This window comes from Lathyrus oleraceus, chromosome 4, assembly GCF_024323335.1.
Source record: "Lathyrus oleraceus cultivar Zhongwan6 chromosome 4, CAAS_Psat_ZW6_1.0, whole genome shotgun sequence".
NCBI lineage: Eukaryota > Viridiplantae > Streptophyta > Magnoliopsida > Fabales > Fabaceae > Lathyrus > Lathyrus oleraceus.
Window position 1 is genome coordinate 485,445,580 of NC_066582.1, and position 8,518 is coordinate 485,454,097.

The 8,518-nt window shown below is 36.9% G+C and overlaps 1 pseudogene; it reads right to left on the reverse strand.

The window, feature by feature from the left end:
* Window positions 1-3,317: 3,317 nt before the first annotated feature.
* Window positions 3,318-7,962, reverse strand: LOC127138122 (uncharacterized; annotated as a pseudogene).
* Window positions 7,963-8,518: the final 556 nt, after the last annotated feature.

Sequence of the window (8,518 nt, forward strand, 5' to 3'; positions counted from 1 at the left end):
AAGAGTTAAGTGTTTTGAAATTGATTGAGAAAGGGTTTGAAGAAACCGCATTGACAATTTTAAATGATGGCGAGAGCTAAGATAGGAAAGGCATCCACCTCAAATCTTAATCTCAGGAGTGCATGGCATCCACCATGTTCCATTTCCATCTTTATTGAAAAAATGTTTAATAGGGATTAAGTATTTTTTTTTAGTTTATTATGAAAATGACTTGACGTTGGATCAAGCATTGATGGAGGTTTAAGAGAAATGGAATGGATAGAAATGGGTTGATAGAAATGGATGGATTTATTTATTGAGAAAAATACTCAACGTTGGATCGAGTTTTTATTTTTGATCTTTTGGAAATGGTTGATTTTATTCTTGTGTTAGTAGCTAACTAAATAGTCAAGCAAATAAAGAAATAAAACAGTAAAATTATTACACGTCATGGGAGTAGTGTACATTTTGTCAAATGGGGATTCAAAGTAATGGAGTAATTAAAATGGAACAAAACAATCAACGAGCAATGCATGAATGTAAGTGCAAGAGAAACGTCTCATTGTAAGAAAGCCTAAGAGTAAGATGTGTGAGGTGGACGGCGATGCTTAAAGGCAATCGACTTACAAGGGTGTGAAGATGGGGAAATTACAACTAAGTACTGTGCTCAAAACTGGTTTATGCATCATGTCAACATTGAATGATCATGTGCAACCAATCGAAACGCGGCGAAATTCTATTGTTATCTCGATAAAATAATCATGGGTAAACAACATAAGAACGGTTGAATCCATAAATTAAAATCGATGCTTTGTCAATTAAAATAAATAAAAGGGGTAAATATTAAAATAATAATGAGTATAGAAGAAATTAAATTAAAACATAACATGAGAATTAAAAATAACATAAAAAATTAAATGCTAAACAACCAAAATACCACACACGGGTATCGAACCCACCACACAAAGGGAGATGAGACAACTCTCCCTCCACCCAGCCATGGACAGCCAGCTGTTACCTTAATAGCGACCCAAGTACATAAACAAAGAAACAAAAAGAATAAATAGAAAAACAAAAAAACTAATAAAGGCCAACAAGGGCCATACGAGTTTGGGCTGAAAGAGAACCCAACGGTCCTTGAACCGTGGAGATTCGGGTCAACAAAACCCGCTCCAACAACAACCAAAAAAGGGCAAGGAGATGAATCTTAATGGTCACAACCGAAAATGTAGTTTGACCAAAGCAAATCCTAGGGAAAACGCAAGTATCTGACCTTAAGGGTCACCCTATCTCCATAAAAAAAGAGTGGCTAATTACAGTACCTAGGAAAACAACCAACCACCATCATTAATTGCATCGAAAATGACTAAAGTAACAATGTCATTTCTCCCTCATGCACTGGCTTCTAGGATATCATGATAGAATAAGATAAAATCAAACAAAGTCCAAAATATTATATCGATGGATCCGAAAAATAATAAACAAGAATGGAGAAAACAAAATCCATTTAAACACTTAGAACAAGCCGTGAGGTAGCTGAAAAGCCAGCACAAAGAGAAAATGAAAAAGAAAACTCTCGAATCCATATATTCTCTCTCCTCTTTGCTTGAAACATTTATCCCTCTTCTCTCACTCATAACAAACAAAAATGGTTCACAGAGAGACTGAATCCAAATCTCCTAACACAAACCAAACTTCAACATTAAGGGAACATATCTGCCCTCAATATTCACAAATTCATTAACCCAAATCACAAACCAAATCTCAAACACCAAACGAAAGACAAAAGAAATCAAATGCAGAGATGTGAATCACGCATGGAAAAAAGTGAGCGACGCATACATTCGGTGGTATCAACATGAATCCAAGTACGACATAATGAAGAAGAGAGAAGAAAAACAACTACCAAATCGAGATTCTTCGGAGGCAGATGAATAGGTATGGGATTCCTTACTCCTCTTTCTCCTTTGGAACCAACGCCTTTCACAGCTTTGCTTAGGTTCTCCAAAGATTAATCCGAGTGATTGTTGTGTCAGCTCTTAGTGTGCGTCTTCTTGTTTTTTCCAGATTTTTCTCTCCTCTTTCTTTGATTTTTTGTTAGGGTTTTTATGTTCTTCTCACCGCTATCTGATCTTTTTGTCTTATCAACAGTATCCTCCGCTCAATGAGGAGAAAGTTCTCCTTTTTATTCATCCTTCTAGGGTTTGGAATTGGCCACTGAGATCAAAGGGGTATCGGTCTGGGATGACGCTCCCTTGCGCCGCTCTGTTGTCTACCCCATTTTGATGCTTATTCTAAAAAAGGTAACTTGTACCTTGTACCTTCTTCTGAAAATGTTTCGATTCCCTTTTGTTGCTTGTGGACTTTTACCGCCGGTAAAAGGCTATTCACTGCTGCGAATTCACTTGAATATAATATGTGTTGTTTGATGCTTGCAGGAGGACATGTCGGGTTTGACCAATGGAAGGGTGAGAAGAGAAAGCTTGTAGCCAACCATTGACATCAGCGTGTTGGGCCAAATGTGTCCGGCAACAGAAAAAGCATGGTTGTAGGAAGGGAAAGGAGAAACGGAAGCCATTTCTTTGGCGAATTGGGTGCTTCCACAGCATGATAAGTAATCGTTTTCATCAAAACCTAATCCAAATTCCATTATGCAGACACTAATCGCTTCTCAGTGTTTGGTTTGATTGTGTAGTAGTCAAATTCAGTTGCAAAACGGATCTATCTGTTGTTTTTTATCCGGTAGATCAGTTTTATTATTAATCCCCTTGATGCTTGATGTACAAAGCTTGTCTGCAAAGCCATCAATCTTACCATGATATTTCAACTTCTTTACATCATGTCCTCCAACAATAGACCCTGGTTCATCACCACAGATTTGAAGTCCTGCATCTTAAACATAACCGGCACTCTATAATCACTTGGTTTCGCGCCTTGGATAAAATGAAATGCTGCTTTGGAAACCAAAACTGCAACCTTTTGTGAACCACCTGCAAAATTTCCTTTTGATTTTTTTTGGTTTTTGGGTGTTGACTGTTGTGTGGTTTGGTTTGATTTTTGCAGGGCTTTGGTTGCGTTTAATGCAAGGCTATGATAGTCGCATGATGAAACTTGCCGTGGGCGACGATAGTTGCAGAGTTTTGGATTTGTTGCAGGATTCTGTTTGGAAGTCGGTGTCACGCCAAAGGGTGTTTGATTTCCTCATTGAGACACGGTTGAGAAGCGAGTGGGATTCTCTGAGTATTGACCGTGATCTAACTCCTGCTTTCAAGACATCTGGTGCAACAATACACTAAAACATGCACATTAGATAGCCCACAAATTCTACCAGCAATGGATTACATGTACTGTGCCAACCATTGTTTACACATATCAAGCACAAAAAGCGCATTTGCATGCAGTGCCTAATGCGCAACATATTGAACATCAGCCACACTTCCACTTCGAGAAGCAATCTGAAATGCATTTTTTAAGCGGCCACAAACTACACAAGCAAGAGCTTTCCCGTGGCTGCTAGTTAACATGTCTATTAGATGGTCTGGGCGTTCTTTATGCTTATTGGCATATACATTTATTGCGGCACCCAAAACCTGGTCCCAGTCATCATCATCTACTGTGCCCTTGATGTTCCTAAAGAATTTTGTCAATTGGCTGCCTCCTTTTCTCTCAGCAAGAGAAGCAGCAACACTAGCATATATATCGACAACAGGAAGATTGAATTCATAGATCACTTGGAATGCCAAATCAAAGTTCTTCTCAACAAGAACTTCTGCAATTTGAGACCTTCGTCTAAAAGTGTCTGGATCATTGGGATTTTCAGAAAGTGAGTGTTCCCATTATGCTCCTTCTGAGTCATTAAAGGATTTAACAACTTCAACCTGAATGGATACCCGAGTAGAAAATTTGACAAGACCTTCTTCAGGAATAGCTACATTTTTTCCTAAGACCTTTTGTGACAAGTTTGGTAGATTCCACTTTATGCAGGGAATTATTTCTCAACCTCTCGACCTCACTTGGTCTATTATCAATATTCACAAAGGTACTGGTACTTTGCGGAACAGGTGCCTCTGTAGTGTCAAGCTTTGTTATCGGGAAACCAGGTGGTGGTCGGGCTTCTTATGTTGACCCGATGTGTCTTCAGTACACGAGGACACCTGAGTATGCTGCTGCGTGTTGATTGTAATTTTAAGTGTCGGGTTTTTGTTATCGTCTCCACAGGGATTGTGAGATATCGCCGCCTTTCGACAGTTGTTTTAATTCTTAACTTAAGGTAACAATGGTTTTTGGTTTTAGTCACGGCACCTTGCATAAAAGTGTAAGAAAATGCGGTAAAAGATTTGGTTTTAATATTTGAGAAATATTGCCAAAGTTAGGGTTCGACAATCACTTTGCATGCATATGTTCGATCAACAAGACTTATAAACTCCTTTAGATGATAAATTATTTCACAAAGTCCTCCCAATGTGTTTATCTCTAACACACATTGTGGGTTTTCCCATTTTGATCCATTGTTTATCTCTAACACAATCTATCAAAATGACAACTTTTTGGTTCAACTTTATGGTGAACAAAATCATTCATTACTATCTCTAGCTAACAAACAAGGTTGGATGAAAACCTAGGTAAAGAGTTGGTAAACATCTCTCGATCATAAACCAACACAAAGAGTTATCGATAAAACAAATTTTTCACCATATATTCATCATTAAAGAGTTTACAAATGAAGATCATCCTATTTACATACAAAGCTAATGATTATCTACATCTAACCTTGACAAAATAAAGAACTTAGCTACTCATTTTCATGGTAACTTGGTCAACAAGTTTCGGAAGAAGGTTGATCAACATCCGAGTCGAATAATCGAGATTGGATGGGAATCCACCTTCTTTTTGTGAAAGATTGTTAAGAGATGAAGAGAAATGATAAAATGGGTTTCTAGGTCACAAAATGATCCAAAAAGCAATGCAGGAAAATATCTAGGAAAATCTAAGTTGTTGTCCAAAAAGTAGCCCTTGCTACTTATAGTACTATGGTCTGAGCTGTCATGCTCGCTAGGCGAGCAGAATGGCTCGCCTAGCGAGCCCCCAAATGAGGCACCAAAGGCACCTGCGCCCAGAAATATCTAACTTCAGACTTCACATGTTCGCTAGGCGATCAAAACCTTCGCTAGGCGAAGCCCACGCTTCAACCTTCGCTCCAGCGAGCTTAGGAGGTTTTGCTACTAGAATTGCTCGCTGGGAGCTCGCTAATGGCTCGCCTAGCGAGTGAGTGCTGACTGCTCTTTTGACCAAGTCTGGACGTGTTCGCTACCACCTTCGCTGGGTGCTCGCCTAGCGAGCACTTCGCCACAGCACTCGCCTAGCGAGCAAGCTAATGAATGCATTCTTTTTCTTGGTCCCTTGCCATTTTCTTGTGCCTTCATTTTCTATTATTTCATGCCTAATTCCTGCACAATAACGCACAAATCAAAGGTACCAAGATCGTTTAACATTGTATTGCGATTCATCTAAAACAAAGGCGGTTTCGAACGCTTTAGCAACAACAAGGAGTGAAAAATGCCCATATTTGATAGCTCAAATAAGCACTTTTGGGCATCTAACACTACGCAACTTGGTGTTTTTAACGACCCGACTGCAGACGGGAATTACTTGGGAAACTGTAATGAATGGATCCAGAAAGTAGTCCCTTCTTTGTCTAGTAACCGTGGTAGCTCTTGAATATATTATGTTTTTTTCCGATACTTCATCCTAAACTCCAATGTATATACATAGAGAGAAAGAGAAAAAGCAAGGACTAGGATCCTTGGGGTTTTGGGGTGAGTTTGATTTGGTCCAAACACCCTTTTTTTGTAAGTTTGTAAGATATATGACTTGTAATAATTGTAATATTTGATGTAAATGAAAAATGGGTGGCCTTGTGACAAAACAAAATTGGTCTCTGCTTTAGAACTTCCAAGTATTCATGTGAGATACTTTAAGATTACATTAATCACTTGCCATGTAAATGGAGGATTTGATTGAATAAATGGGAGAAACTTCTTGAATATGAATGAAGTAATCGAAACATGAATGATTAGGCGGGAATTCTTGAATATAAATGAAAAATTTCTCAATGTGAATGAAGAAACATGAATGAAAATTTTGAATACGAAATGTAGAATTTTGAATATGAAATGGAGGATATGAATGTGAATGAAGAAATATGAGTGAAATTTCTTTGAATCATGAATGAATGGGAAAATGAATATGAATGGAGAAATATGGTGAATTTCTTTGAATTAAGAATGAATGGGAAATGAATATGGATGATGACCAAAAATAAAACTTTTTGCACTTGACACATAATTTCTTTGAAAGAAAGTGAGAACTAGAAATGTGACAAAGAGAGATGAATAATCACTTCGATGAAATTGGAACGAAAGATGAAACATGAGGTTCACTTGATCCTAACAAATGAAATAGGTTTTCAACCTTGCATGGCTAGGGAGATTAATCATTTTAAAAATAAAAAGCAAGGCCCAAAGGACAAATATGGTCTGGTCGTGAAAAGAAAAGAATGCAAACGAATGATTGACGGGAAAAATTTTCATGGTCAAAATCAGGGTATGACAGCAAGGAGAAGAGATCACATGCAATAGACAAGGTAGAGTAATGAATTCAACAACACAATGAACGATATACGTGATATTTTCTGCAATAATAACATGTGAATAGACATGTAGTTTGTTTTTATTTTTAGAAGACTTTGATTTTTTTATTTTTTATTTTTAAGAGTAACCTAGAGAAGAGCAATAGTTATCATTAGTGTTCTTCCTCTTCCATTGCATTATCCAAATCATTGCTTAATAAACAAGTTTGTAGCTATTTCTGTTCTTTCAAATGCAAGTTTAACACTTTAGTATTGAACAGATGATCCAAAAGAAATTTGATCATCACAATAACAACTAAAAACTAGAAGGCAGAGGACGAGAAAAGAATCAACAGACTTGTACTCAACCTACAAATACCTCATCTAGTAAGGTTTGTGCCAAATATTTTCGTTGTTCACTTTTCTTTCTTTATGAGTGTATCCATGCATTATTATTTTATCTAATTTAATCTATTTCTGATTAAGTTATCTGGTTTGACCAACACACATTGAGGCATTTTTTTGTTTATAACTTTGAGCCTTTATAAACCACCATTTAGTAATAGGTTTATCCATTGCTAAACACTTTGAGCCGAAACTTTTCTTTTAGTGACATAGCCTTGAATTCTTATCCATATTACTTGAAAGATCTTCTCTTTCCACCCTCTCTTTGGAGTTATCTAGTAGTATAGTCTTAAAGTATATGAAAAAGATTAAGTTTGTGGTTGCTCTTGAAAGTGAGCAAAGTTTTAAGTTTGGGGTTGGGGTACTAGAGAATATGATCCAAAACTTGAAAATAAAATTGTTGAAAAGAAGTGAAAAAAGACATTTCTTTGAAAAAATGAATGAGAAAATAAAAAATGATATTATAAGAAAGATCAAGGCTATCTAGTACTAGCAAAAAGGAACAAAGAGGTATGATGATAGAAGGATAACTAGGAACCTAACTCCAAGGTTTAACTCTATTTTCCTAAAAATATCCTACCCTAACATAAGGCAAGTTACAACCTGAAAAGTCCTTTAATATGTGTGTTATAATTTCTATGATTGACTCTATTAGAACATGATCAAGCTAAGTTTAATTAGTTTTGTATGTTGATTGAGAGATCACCTTATCTATTGAGTGAGTTATAGTGAAATGAGAGACAAGTTGAGTACTCGTCAATGTTGAGGATGTTTTCCGAATTCGGCGGATAGAAGTTGGGAGCTAGAACAATGGTCAAGTGAAATAAATATTTAATTTGGTGACGTTCGATTGTTATTATACGACTTATTATCTATTGAAATGTGCAGTTGCAGGCGAGTTACTTGAAGACAAGCAACAATTCAAGTTTGGGATTGTGATGACAGTCCATCGTTGCATATATTTAGTCGAAGAATCAGAGCAAAACAAGTGAAAGACGAGCAAATTTGAGGAAGAATGACCAAAGAATGAGGGGAAAATAACTAAGTATGCAAATTGTGAACTTAGTGAAAATTTGAGTGAAAAATGAGCAAAAAAGATTGAAGCTTCGTAAATAATCACATCCACCATCGCGCACGGGATACGACATTAAAAGCTGCATCGCACGTGCGATACAGGATATTGTACGCGCGATGGTCACTTTTCTGGGCTTTTTTCTAACGCATTCTGGTCCATTCTGACGCCTTTAAAAGAGGTTTTTTTAGCACTCTCACAAGGGTTACGATTTTGGGAGATTAAAACATGAATTAGAGAGCACAAGTGGTAATTTTTGGAGCATTTGAAGCCATTGGAGGCCATCTCTTCATGGGACTTCTTATGTTATCATTGTTTATCAATTGTGATATTTTTAATTACACTACGAGTAGCTAAATTTTTCTAGGTTAGGTTGTGTTATGATGAACCTGTTTCTCAATTGTTAGAACAAATGTTGATTTGACCATTGTATG